This window comes from Lipophrys pholis, assembly GCF_963383615.2.
Source record: "Lipophrys pholis genome assembly, chromosome: 21".
Taxonomy (NCBI): domain Eukaryota; kingdom Metazoa; phylum Chordata; class Actinopteri; order Blenniiformes; family Blenniidae; genus Lipophrys; species Lipophrys pholis.
In genome coordinates this window covers 14,159,042-14,172,573 of record NC_137649.1, presented here as the reverse complement: position 1 = coordinate 14,172,573, position 13,532 = coordinate 14,159,042, and positions in this window count along the sequence as shown.

Sequence of the window (13,532 nt, the reverse complement as noted above, 5' to 3'; positions counted from 1 at the left end):
CACTAATCAGAGGTCATAAGAATCCAAAAATCTTTGTCAGGCACCATAATTTTGTCTGGCCCCTTACTCGATCTGACCAGTGACAACACGTTTCACAGGATGTCCTCATTTAACTGCTTGTTGTCTAGATGGTCTCTGAAAACAACATGGGCTACATTAACAACTGCAAATGTTTTGGGGGAAAGCCTGGTCTGATGAGGAGTTTGAGGACTTTGAATGGTGCAACTCTCTTATCTAAAAATATGGGCACTTTAATGGCACAAATAGCTGACTTGCAGAGTCCAGACCAGGAGTCACAGACTTTCACACTTCTCTGCTGCTTTTATTGCATCTGTCACCCTCCAACAACCAAACATGTATTCATCCTGTACAGATCATGTCTGTTCCTAAACCATTCTGAAAAAAAAAATTGAATTACACAGGAATTATTATATAGTCACTTCATTCTGTTTAGTTAAAAAAAAAAAAAAAAAAAAATCACTATCTGCTAAGTTTGTTCACGTTTTCAAAGCTAAAACACCACATTAGTGGGTACAGTCACTTCATATGACTTTGTCTGCAACTGATCACCTTGATGGTAACCGTTTTGATCTGTCAACGTTTTTGATGTGATATGCTGTCATCAAGGGCTGCACACACACACACGTTTTAGCCCCGAGATGAAATAGAAATCTTGTAGATAAGGTGTAGGATGTGTTTCACATAATCGCAGAATCTGCACAACATTTATGTTCAGTGTGACAGTGCAGAAAAAGATTCACAGCCCTGTGGATAAACACAGATTTTAAACAGGCAGCTAGCAAAGATTCATGCTGTTTGCCATGACTTCCATCCCACACACTCATTCTTGGCTGAGTCTGCACCCTGAGAGATTGCAAGATTGATTATGGAGGCTTGTGTGGGTGCCTCATGTAAATACATCCTGTCTCCTTCCTCATCACAGCCAATGTCTAAACCCAATCCAATGAGCCACTCTTTCCAGGGGCACAGGCTATGATTTTCTGACCTAATTGCAAAGTTGTCATGATTTTTCTTATTGCATTTTAGAAGAAAACGAGGTGACAGTGACACACCGGTGTCTTCTATGTCTGTCTAGGAAATGGAGCATGTGAACTGTGGACAACACAGTTCTGGATCCCTCCAAAAAGGACTATTCATCTATTGTTTTGCATGCCACCATTAGCATCTTACTGTAACGCCAAGTCAATACGAGTTAGTTTTATCGATTATAACCACCTGCGACCGCCTGATAAAGCCAGGAACACTTCCACTCAGTCAGGAGTCTTTCCTTTCTTGAAAAGTTGTGATTTGTGGCAAACAAACATCGCTAGTAAATGTGCACTGACTGGTTAGTAAAACATTAGTAAAAAAAAAAGTTGGAAAAGCATAAAAGAATAACTCACTAAAACTGTAAAAGTTCAACCGGTGCACCTAAGAAGCTACGCAATCCTCAAAAATCAGTACAGACGTTTACAAATATGCAATATGAATCTTTGAATTTGAGGTACTTCACACTGCCATACTGGCCCTATCATCGAGCGAGGCGCTTAAAAGAATTTTGGATAACTTTAAAAATATAGAATTTTCTCTGTTTTCAAAGAAATTCACCCCGATTCACCCCGGAGGATATGTGCGTTACTTGATCTGGAGGACAGTTCATTTTTTATGACCTGGAACAAAACTGTTTCGCAGGTTAATGAGCTGAATCATAAAATGCTTTTCATGCCCTTTGACAAAGACATAAATATTATGTTTGCCCACATTTTCACTATCACTCTAAACCCTAAAAGCAATTTAGTTTTGGAGAGCTCACCTACCAGCATTCTGAGTGTAAACAGCAAACCTCCAGTTTGACGTGTGGAGACATTCATGTTTTCAAGCGAAGGGAAAATGCCATTTTATAGACGGTATTACTTAAAGGAGACATATCATGCTTTTAAATCCTTCCTTTTTACATATAAATCATACAGTTGTGGTCTATACAACGCGAAACTGCAATGCTTGGGTCTAAATTCCTCATTATTAGAGCTCCACAGGCCCCTTTTCTACCCCTTTTCTGATGTGCTTCTGAGAGCAACTCGTTTTGGGGCGGTCTCTTCAAATGCAAATGAAACACTTCATACCCCGCCTCCTCTCCAGGTTGCAGAGGTGACACTCGGTTCAACGTCACCCTGTTCTGCCATCTTTGTAGTTTGATAGAACAGATACAATTATCTAGCGGCGCAGAAACTTTATATTCACACATTATTTACAAAATGTCAACAACGGAAGATTTGTCCATCCAGCCATACATGTTGGAGCCAGAGTCGGACCCGGCGGAGCGAGATGAAAATGACGATGATGCAGCTGCAGAACAACGTCTTCATATGGATGTAACGCAATGGTGTGTTACTATATTTACACTAACTTCTCCATCCATGCCCACTACTACAATACTGCCTGTATTACAACGACTATTTAACACAGAAGTTACATTCTAATCTAAAACGAGCACACAGCGCTAACATATGAAGACGGTGCAACTGCTAATGCTAACAAAACAATGACAGGGACGTCTTATCATCACACTTTTTAGCGTTATATACAGCTTACCGAAGTGCTCTGTTCGTCGTCTCCATAGATAGAAGGAACTGACCGCTCAATCAGACCAAGTCTTTCGGCAAATCCTTCTTTATACTGGCGGAGGTTGCTGAAGCAGTCGTCCTTAAAGTGATTCGCGCACACAAAAATGACCTTACCCACAGATGTGGGTACATTTCTGTGAAAAATAAAACTCAACCAGGCACTTCGAAAAGGTTCTGATGCTGGGAGACGGTGTAACGAAGCTTGTGGGTTACTACATCCAACAACCGAACATTTCGACTTATCCTCTCGTAACTTCGGTTGGACTACAAAATCGCAGCGAGAAACAAAAATGGCGGATTGCTCGAAACGTCGATGTCCTAATTTGGCAGTTCCGCTGAGAATAGTGTGACGTCATTGTTCAAAAAACGTAATAGAGAATAGAAAAATCGAAACCGATCGCAAAATATGACCAAAACAGAATATAAAGATATCAACGGAGCACCTGAAGAGACTACTTTGAACTTTTCTGTACTTCTAAACACTCTAAATATACAACAAAATGCATTTAAGGGCTAAAAAAGTGGATTTAGCATGATATGTCCCCTTTAAAACATTATATATATTGTTCATTAAAACTTTGAGTAGTAGCTTTCAAAGTGTTGTACGGGCCTCCCCTGGGGGGGCACCAGTGAGCATTAGGGGGTGTAGCAGGCAAAATCTGAGGGTCCCCGGAAAGCCTTTTTTCTGGGTTACTTGAGAAAAACGATGACATTAAAAACATAAATAGCAAGTAAAAGCCTGATAAAGTCTAATGAAGTGCAAAATGGAGCTGCAGAATACACCACAAACGAATCAATATCGCAGTATCAACATGGCATACATATCCCATAAGACTGCCTGAACTGTGATGACTTATTTCCTTCACCAACGAATGTTGGGGTGAGTGTAACGTTTTTGTCTGCATGTATTTATCTATTTATTTATTGGTTGGCATTTATGGATGTATTTTACCAACTTTTCACAAAGACTAGACTGGATGATTTGTCCCTATCCAAGGATGTTCCCATTTCATTTGACCATGACAAATTGTGGAAGGCGTGGTGTGGTGAATCAAATAACCTTGTTTACATTGGTTACCACGGTGACAAATGTGGCATTGGCGAAGCTATGCGCTCTACCATTCTAGTTTTTCCATGTAGCGTGCGATTTATCACGATTATTCTAGAAAATGTGCAACTAACTAATTCAAACCCAACTTGAATTGACTGGTGGAGAAACAGTGTGGTTATTTGCAGAGGGGAAAACAAAATGTACATTTACAACACTGATTGACTGAATCACATGCAGTTCCACATTTTTAATTGGACCAATATGATGAAGAAAGAAAAAGAACAACACAGTGCCAACTCGAGGCCTGACGGGCAAACTACAGTGTTGTAAGCGCTCTTGGTGTTTCCGTGTGTACCGTGATCATTTGTAAATCTTTTATGAGACAAAAATGTTGATCAGGGACTTTAAAGAGACAAAGCATGTGTTGGTGGAGATTTGAGAAGGTGATGATGGGAACATCCCTGATTTAAATCACTGATTCAGAGTGATTAAATCATTACTTTCTAATAGACTTTGTCCTCTTTATGTAAAATCTGTTGGATTTTACACTTTGGCCAACAGAACAATGCTGACACCACTGCTGTACAAACAAAGTATAGGTGTGACGAGAGGCCAGTGTTAGCTTTGTCAGGGAAACTGTAAGCTGGACTGTGTGTGTTCCAGTGATTTATTCAGCTCCCCTGCTGAACGCCATGTAGTGGCTGAACACCCTGCTGGCCGCAATGACAGGCTCCATAGCAATCTGCCAGGAACACAGCAGGACAAGACAAGCTCCCAGCTTCTGTTCTGCCTCTGGAACTGCATATCCACCCCACTGCTTTTCCTCCCATATGATACAGCATTTGCATCTTCTTAACCAAGGGTTGGAGGACTCCACTGTTTGACTTTTCTAACAGAGACGCGTCACTATTATATTGACTGTTAGACGCAATCACCGGCTGATGGATGTGGACTAAAAATCATAAGTTTACGGCGCATTAAAGCATAAATAATTTCAGAACTCAAGAAGATTGAGGATTGTTTTATGTCCTGCATTTTGAAGTCAGGTTTGGAGGTACATCTGATGGGTTTTTTTATGCAAAGCAGAGGCCACAACCTTTCCCAGCTCTTAATTTTGATGAAGCACTTTTTCTGTGTTAAGGCTGCACTCAACGTGGAAACTGCGTGTTGGCTGGAAAGACACAAAATGCACACATGAATGAGGTAAATCAAACAAAAATAAAGGTTTAAACTTCCTTTGCAAACACATTTCTTTGTTTTCTCTTTCTTTCACCGCACAACATAGACACACTCAGACAGCCAATTCCAAAACACTCGGGCCACTGACACGTTCATCCTTTCGTCTGTGTGAGTTTTGCCATGGAAAACATTACAGCTGCCTGCGCTCGGCACATATCCCTTCTCCACCGCCTGCACTCAGCCGGCCATCGCTCTCCAACGACAGATCAATCACTGCGACCATATGTGCTGATGTCATCCTCTCTGAGAGTGAAAAGGAGGGCGCCTGTCACGTCCATCTGCTCCAGTTTGTGAAAACATTCCTGAGCTCTAACATTTGCATGGCTGTCAGATAGACAATGAAATCTAATTACCCTCCAATGAATAGAGAGAAGATGAGATGGGAGATTAATCTAAACAGGTCTATTTACACACAGATTTATGTCTTCATCTTCTGTTTATATCCACATGGTCAATTTGCACAATTCAATAAAGAAATGCCCCTTATAAATAAACTAGGAAATCACAAGGTTATTGTGGAATATGGAGATAATTGTGAAGGGTCTTTGGTGCGCAGCAGCTTTTAAAACGCACAGATTGCCCTGTGATTTCAATTTTTAAAAAAAGTGTGTCAAACTCTTTTTGTCTCAGAAGCTAAATACAGCCCAGTTTGAACTGCACCGCTAAAAACAAGGCATATTATTCTTATTATTTCTCCAAAAAATAATATATTTCCTTTCCACTGTCATTTATTCTTGCTTTTATGGATTTGTTGGGGTTTTGTTTCTGGAAAAAGCCTGGGAGATGATTATGTTGGTAATGGCACTATATGAATACAATGCATTGAGCTGAATCGAAGAACATGAAATTTCTTGATGAAACTAAGTTTGTTTAGGCATGAGGTAGCAAAAGCCTGTCACTGCAGACTAAGACTTAAGACTAATCTAACCGTCGCTGCTGCATTGGACCGATCGTTGTATGTCTCCATCCAGTTCTGGGTCTCATTTGACCGTATTCACCATAAAACTCTGGCAGCTGGGAGTAATCAGGTAACTAGTAATCAGATCTGACACGCTCCCATGCTCTTCAGAAATGCAATAATCGAAAAACCCTGCTTTACAGATTTGAGTTCATTGTCAAGTTTCTTTTGGTGTACAAACGTACGCAGTGACCCAGCACAAACACTTCCTGTTTTCTCTTGTCTTCTTTGACTCAGCCTCATTTACTGTGAAGTTTTCATTTCATTTAAACCTGCAATCAATTTGTCTCCTCTTCACCCCAGAAATGGCATCCTTATATTGATTTTAAACAGCTCCACTTCATGTTTGTTCATTTTAGTTGTCCCACGTTACACTATCACTTTTTGTATATTTTACACATGCACCGATTCAAAAGATTAGAATAAACCTTATTAACTAGTATACAGACTCAAAGACATTACAGTACGAGAGAGACCTAAGTGTGTTAATCCAAATTCTCATATTGTTTAGCTGTCCTCATTTGTTATGTTTTTTACATGATTACTTGAATAATGTGATAGTTCCAGAAATCAGATCATAATGGGTTTTTCAGCGTTATTAAGTCCCTACCACCAGTGGACAATTTAGGAATAGTGAATGCCTTCTTTGTAATTTCGCACAATACAAGCCCAGCCTATTCGGGCCCAATTCGACCTTGTGACGGACCTTATTTGGTCCTTGGGGTTGACACCTCTTCTGTTCAAGATTAAAAGAAGCCTTTCTCATATTTTCATCAGACACTAATATCACAGTGGTTAGAGAAACTATCAACACTCATGACAAAAAATGGGTGTTGAGCTTTGAACACGTTGTTACTGCACCATGTCTTTGTTGTTTGCACTTAATGTATGAAATGTGGTGCACACACTGCGATACACACACACGTGTTCATGCTTCCCCTGGGAGGCGTCATCACAGGAGTGGGACAGCCCCAAGCAACACAACTCTTACAGCTTCTTTCTTGGTACACGTGCCGCCGAGCAATTACCACCATTAAACTACTCGCCACCTGTTAACGGCCATGTAAATATTCATCTGGAGCAGGGGGGGAGTGTGTCAGCCGGCTCAAAAATTGCTGGTCTAGTAAATCAGTGCAGTGACAAGTCAATGCTCGGGGATGCACAAAAGGTTAGTGAGCGTATGAAATGTAAATGCTGCGTTAACCACAGAAACACAAAAGCACAAAGGAGGTATTGTTCCAAAGATTTGCATTGGATATGGACCCGGCTGTATGAGTTATTGTTCATGCTGTTATTATTGCTGTGACTTAAGTTTGTTTATGTGTTCATGAGCTGTGCAGGGCCTTGAACAAACAGTAACAACTGATAATGAAGAACATTAAGTTCCGACAAGAGTCGAGTCTCATGTGGAAGCATTTACCTGAAGGTGAATTGAAATGTAAATGGGAGCCATACTTGCTGTAGTGTAGGCTGGATGTTTAGTCTGTCTGATGAGAGGAAGAAAACAGAGGAAGGTTTGTAGGTTTTTGTTTTTTTTAAATGGTATGTTAAATAGGAACTGCTTTCAATGCCGTCATCATCTTACAAAGAAATAACCACCTCTGAGTTTCAAATGTATTTTTAATTGGCATAAAACTACTGTAATCATTTAAACATTTTCACATTATTTGCTTAATTCCCATTTAAAAGATTTTACTTATGCATGTTTTTTGGGGGTTTGTTTTTGAAATAAGTGTATATTTTACACTTGCCTACCTGAAAGCTGATTGTGGTAACTTTTCTGTGCTTTTAGATTTTGATTTGATGGATGTAGTTTTATTTGCGACTATTACAATACATCTTGCAAAGTGCACATTATTGGGAGGACTCTTTGTTTTGTTTTGTTTTCATGAATAAGTTCATTTAATTTTAATTCCATTTTGAAATAAACTACTTGAAATTACATTTTGCTTATGTAATAATTATTGATTTATTAGGGTTTGCATTGATGATCTAAAACAAATCATTTGGAGTATGAAAAATATAAATTACAGAATTGTTTTACACTGTCAGATTATTTTCTCTTTGCTTGAAAATCTTAATTCTGGTGGCTTAAGGTTAGCAAAAAGGAATTGAAATTATCTAAAAAAAAATACACAGTTAACAGAACAATTAATATTTTTGACTATATTTAAATAAGTGGAAAGTTGTATATAATAAAAGATGAAAACTAATTAAATAACTCAAAGAGCTATATTGTGTAATACAAACACTTGGTTTGATGTTTATACAACCAACATTTTAGAAATGTTAAAGGAACTATTTTACTGAAGGGTATCACACCTCACAGCCTTGTTGGGAAAGTCTATGTGGGGTTACTAGAAAGGAGGCCGATAGTCGAACCTCAGAAACAGGAGGAACAATGTGGGTTCCGTCTTGGCCGTAGAACAATGGAGCAGCTCTTCACAGCTCTTACAGATTATCGAGGGAGCATGGGAGTTTGCCAATCCAGCCTACATGTGTTTTTTGTGGCTGGAGGAGGCCTACGACCGGGTCCCCCGAGATGTCTTGTGGGAGGTGCTTAGTTAGTATAGAGTACCTAGAAACGCTGTTGTTGGCTACCCGGTCGTTGTACTTCCGATGTGAGAGCAGCGTCCGTCTACTCGGCATTAAATCAGATTGTTCAAGGTGACCGCTGGACCTCACCAAAGTTGTGGCTTATCATCCCTTCTGCTTGTGATTTTCATGGACTGTGTGTCGAGGCGCAGCTGAGGCTAAGAGGGCATCATGTTAGTGGCTGGACGGTGACGTCTCTCCTTTTTGAGGATGATGATGTCCTCCTGGCAGCGTTGCATGAGGGCCTCCAGCGTTCACTGGAACAGAGCTCTGCTGAGTATGAAGTGGTTGGGCTGTGGATCAGTGCCAGTAAATCTGAGTCCATGGTTCTCTCGCGGAAAAGGATGCCCTCTCCATGTAGGTGGGGTGAAATTTGCCCAGGAGGAGGAGTTCAAATGTCTCTGGGTCTTATTCATGAGTGATGTAGGGAGGGATGGTGAGATTGGCCACGTATTTGGGCAGGTGGCTGCAGTAATGCAGTCACTGTGCCAGGCTGTTGTGATGAAGAGAAAGCTGAGCCATACAGCAAAGCTCCCTGTTTACCGGTCAGTCTACGTCCACACCCTCATCAAGGTCATGAACTTTGGGTCATGACTGCTGCTGCTCCATATCGAGAGAAGCCAGTTGAGCCGATTCCGGCATCTCAATGGTTATAAGACACTGTTTTCTCATTATGACAGGTGCTGATCTCTATGAGATCGATCAGCTCTGCAAACAACAATAAAGTATGATTTTTCATTTTTTGGGGGGAAATGCACAAATGCTTTGCAATGATTTCTGCAGAGATTTTATCAAACCTGAAAGAAAAGAAAAAAATCCCAGTCCGTGTATCTCTCAGTGAATGTTTCGACTCTCAAAACATTAACTGGCTGAAACAAGTTAATTAGTTTAATTTCTGGCTGTTCAGTTGGTCACATTTATCACAGCAATGTGTTTTGAGGTGAGAAGTCAGACGATTATTCCGTTTAATTGTTTTCTCATTGTACTAATCAATTGAAGGTTGAATTTCAAAAGCCTGGATGGCATCAGTGCATGCATATATTGGGGGCTAAAAGAGCTCTACAGCGATTCTGATATTATTTCTGCTGCTTGTGAATGTACTGAAAATACAATGGGGATAATAATGCTGAGATAAACTGAAATATCACTGGTTGATGGCAGATGTGGGGAACTCGCGGCGGCCCACTGATCACATAAGGCCCCCGTTTCCATATATTATAGCAAGAGAGTCAATTTCCAGAAAATTAGTAAAGAGTTGATCTCGGTCAATTTTCTAATCACATTTGAACCAGAGATTAAAATAAAATTACTATTAATTAGTTTATTTAAAGGTTGGAAAAAAAATGTATATGCATGTTGACTGAAATTAGAGACATAACACATGTCCTTTTCATTAAATTAGCTTTCATAATCATAATAAATCCTTAAGGTTGATGCAATTTTCATAATTTGTCCAAAACAATCGAATATACCCATTCTTGATTATGGTTACATACAAGGAAATCCTTTTTTTAACCATTTTAAAAACGAGGGGCGTGAGAAATGGAAAGCTCTGGCACAGGACGCATATATGCAAAGCACAAATTCTGTACAACAAAAGTGATGTTACACAATTAAACAAGAGAAAGAGTTATAAGCCATTTTACAGGTGCTGCTCCAACCACAACTAGATTGCTACTGAATCCGTATAGCTATGTTTTGTCATTTTGTCAAACGTCTTGATATTTTTTGGACAAATCTCAGAAAAAAATGATTTAACCACATCCTGTCGTCGTAGAGCTACACCCTTAAATTTAAGGATTAAAAATATATTCCGTTTTCAAAGATTAATAGAAATTTCTAATGAATACATTTATATATATTTTAAAAGTGTCTATGTCTTTTGTCAGTCCACAGTGTATGTTTTCATTGTGTAGCTGTCTAGACATGAAGATACCTAAAACCTGTGCATGTGGCTCTAAAACATCCACTGTCTCATGTGCACTGGCTCTCGCTCAGCCCCCAGCTAAATTAGTTAGGGGTTACAAGTAATGATCCGTGTCCAGGAGGTGTTTTAACTTGTGGTTTGTAAATCAATATTACATTAAAAGGAGCTGCTTTTATGTCTCTCACAACTCTCCAGCTCAAGTTTTATGGTCTTTGTGGTTTCCAGAGCGATAGCTGACGTCTTAGGTAAAGCTGAGAGCTGCACAGATGAAAAAGATTTGGAGAACTTTTCACAGGTTTGATTTCACTTTGTGCAATTGGATATTGTCAGCTATCGACGCCACCAAACAGAGACAAGGCTATGTATGTTTATGTGTGTCTGTTTGGTGTTTATATGTTTGGCCTTATTGTCCCTTTTAACATGCAGGAAGTATGTTATCTTGAGAAATGTCTTGCTCTGGCCCGATCCAGAGGTCTTGCCCTAATAATTTTTTATCCCCAGCCTTTCAGGGATGAGACCACATCTGTCTCCGGTCACTATTTACACGCTCTTTCACCATAAAGTACTTCAAGTCACACATGTACCCATAGACAAACACACACACATCCTCCTTCTATCTCATGCCTAATTCAAACCTGCCTTATGAGTCCCCTGACAGATCCACACAGAGTCGGCTCAACACATGCACACAGACATTCAATCACTGGGAAGCAGCGTGGGCCACATATAAATCCATCTAGTAAAGCATCTTCCAGACCGTTCACAATGCGAATGAGATGTCCCAAAGCCTTATGGTGTTATCTGGCCTTTCCAAAGGCAAGAATGTGATCTATGGCCTCTAATTGTTGCAGGGGGAGGTTTTATAAGCACGCTGTGGATAGGCTAAAAGGACAAATAAATCCTGCAGCTTGTAGTTTGCTTATAAATTCTCACATTCTGCCTGGTTTCCTGGATTACATATGGGGTGTTTTATGGCTTCAGGATCTTTGTAGCTACTTTGTAGTTAGGAATGAAACAAAATGACCTCATAACGATTATTGCAAATTACAAAACACAACACAAACTCCTACAGTTTACAAGTCACATTAAGTCTCTGCCTGAATATCTACTAATCAATTCTTCAGGTATCAATCTCTCTTCCATTCATTCATATTGTCAGTATAGAATATGTAGCTCACTATCAAGTCTCACCAGTCCTGGCAGGTCTGTTGTCCGTGCCTGCTCTCCACAATAGCTGGTTAGCCATGTCTGACATCTGTGGCTCCCCACAGTCAGGGTGAGTGCCAGCCTGAATAATGCACCAGGGTGACTTTGTTGCAGGAGGCAAACGCCACTCTGCTCTGCCTCTTCTGGTTTTTGCGCCATCAAAATGGATTAAGAAATCCATGACTTAAACAAAGGAAAAAAACTAAAAAGAAACTTTGTGTCAATCTGCAGCAACAATAATCACAATGAAATAACCAGATGTACCGATGTGTTCAGTTTTAGGACGCTATTTTGGTTATAATGCTGCAACTTTGCTGTTTAGTTCACTCTTCCTGCGAACCAAAAGTATTTGGTGTTTTGACATCAGAAAGGAGCTGATATGCAGAAAATAAGTTGAACTAAGAAGTTTAGTTTGAGAACAGCCTTTTTTCAAAAGAGCATTTGAACTTCCCATTAAGTCATGAATACCAGTACTTTTGTCACTTCAGCCAACAGATCACTTTAATAGAGAATTACACACCAGTGCTAACAACTCATGTTATTTATGTATTTGTTTTTAATTTTCTAATTTACATTCTTTGTTGCAACAAGCTCCGTTTTCTTCTTCCTATACACCTTCTCATCTGGAAAAACAAGCTAAAATCCTAATTGTGATGCTTGAGACGGAATCTAAAAGACACCAGGAGTGTGAGGGCCTTACAAAACAAACCATACCACGCCATGTTGGCTCACTGTCAGCATAAAAGAATGATTTCCACTCTTTCCTCCACCACAGGCTGCTGACCCCTCGCTGACCTCCCAGCCAGTGGCTGGGGTGTTAATGTTCAGCCGTATCAGGGTCACACTCTGCATGTTTATTTTATGACACAAGAGAAGGGACCTCAGGAGGGAGTGAGGCCTCCACACATTGACCCGAGGCACATTAGAAAAGAGGCTACCGAGGCCCTTTTCTTATGGCCACATGCAGCTTCACTGTTCTTTGCTGAAACTACAGAAAGCTACTGTCAACTAAGTTACCAAAAGAGCATGAGCCACCTTAAGGCCCAGTCATTGTTACCACCTTCAAAGTCCCAGGGTGAATTTAAACCTACTTTTGTGAAGCAGTTGCACTGAAATGTGTTACTGCTTATTCTTTTCATGCTCTTGACATTTTTGTCGCTTTGTGTTCCAGATGTGGGCCACACAGTGGTGAAGTGGTAAGCACGCTTGTGTTAAAGAAAGTTTGTATCCGGTTTGAGTCCAGGTTGGGCTTGGGGGCCTTTTGTCTGGGGATTTCCCATGTTCTCCAGGTATCCCGAGTTGGAAGCAGTAAATAAAACATATATCTGCACTGACTTGGGTTAATGAACTTGTTTTACTCTGCACTTAGCATGGGGGTATAATGCAGGCTGACTGGAGCTTTACAGATCTAATCTCACTGAGTATCTATAAATCCAATGGGCTGAAATTTGATTCCGCAAAATGTACTTTTTTTTTTTTATTATTTGCTTGTAACGTAATCTTATTTATACTTTTGTGTTTTCAAACTGCTGCTACCAGTGGTGGCCAGGTCTGCTTTGAACTAGAGCCTTTTGGTGTTATTGGGACTTTCCTGGTTTAATATAAAATGATTACAAAGGGATTTCCTCATTATTGGAGGTGACACTGATAGAGCCCGTGTTTATCTCTACACTGACTATTCTGGTCTGTACATTTGAATGCAATTCAAATCTTCCCAGTTCCACATGAGGGCTTTGATTTGCAAGCCAGATTTTAAAAAAATAAAAAATTCAACAAACCACTACATTTCGTACTATGCAAACACACATCAAAGCCCACTGAGGTATGCATAAGTGCCACTTTGCATTTGTCGTTATGGTGTGAGGCTGTGAAATTAAAATAAAAGCAAGATGGGAACTTTCAGTGTTGATTGTATGAAGTTCAATGTATACT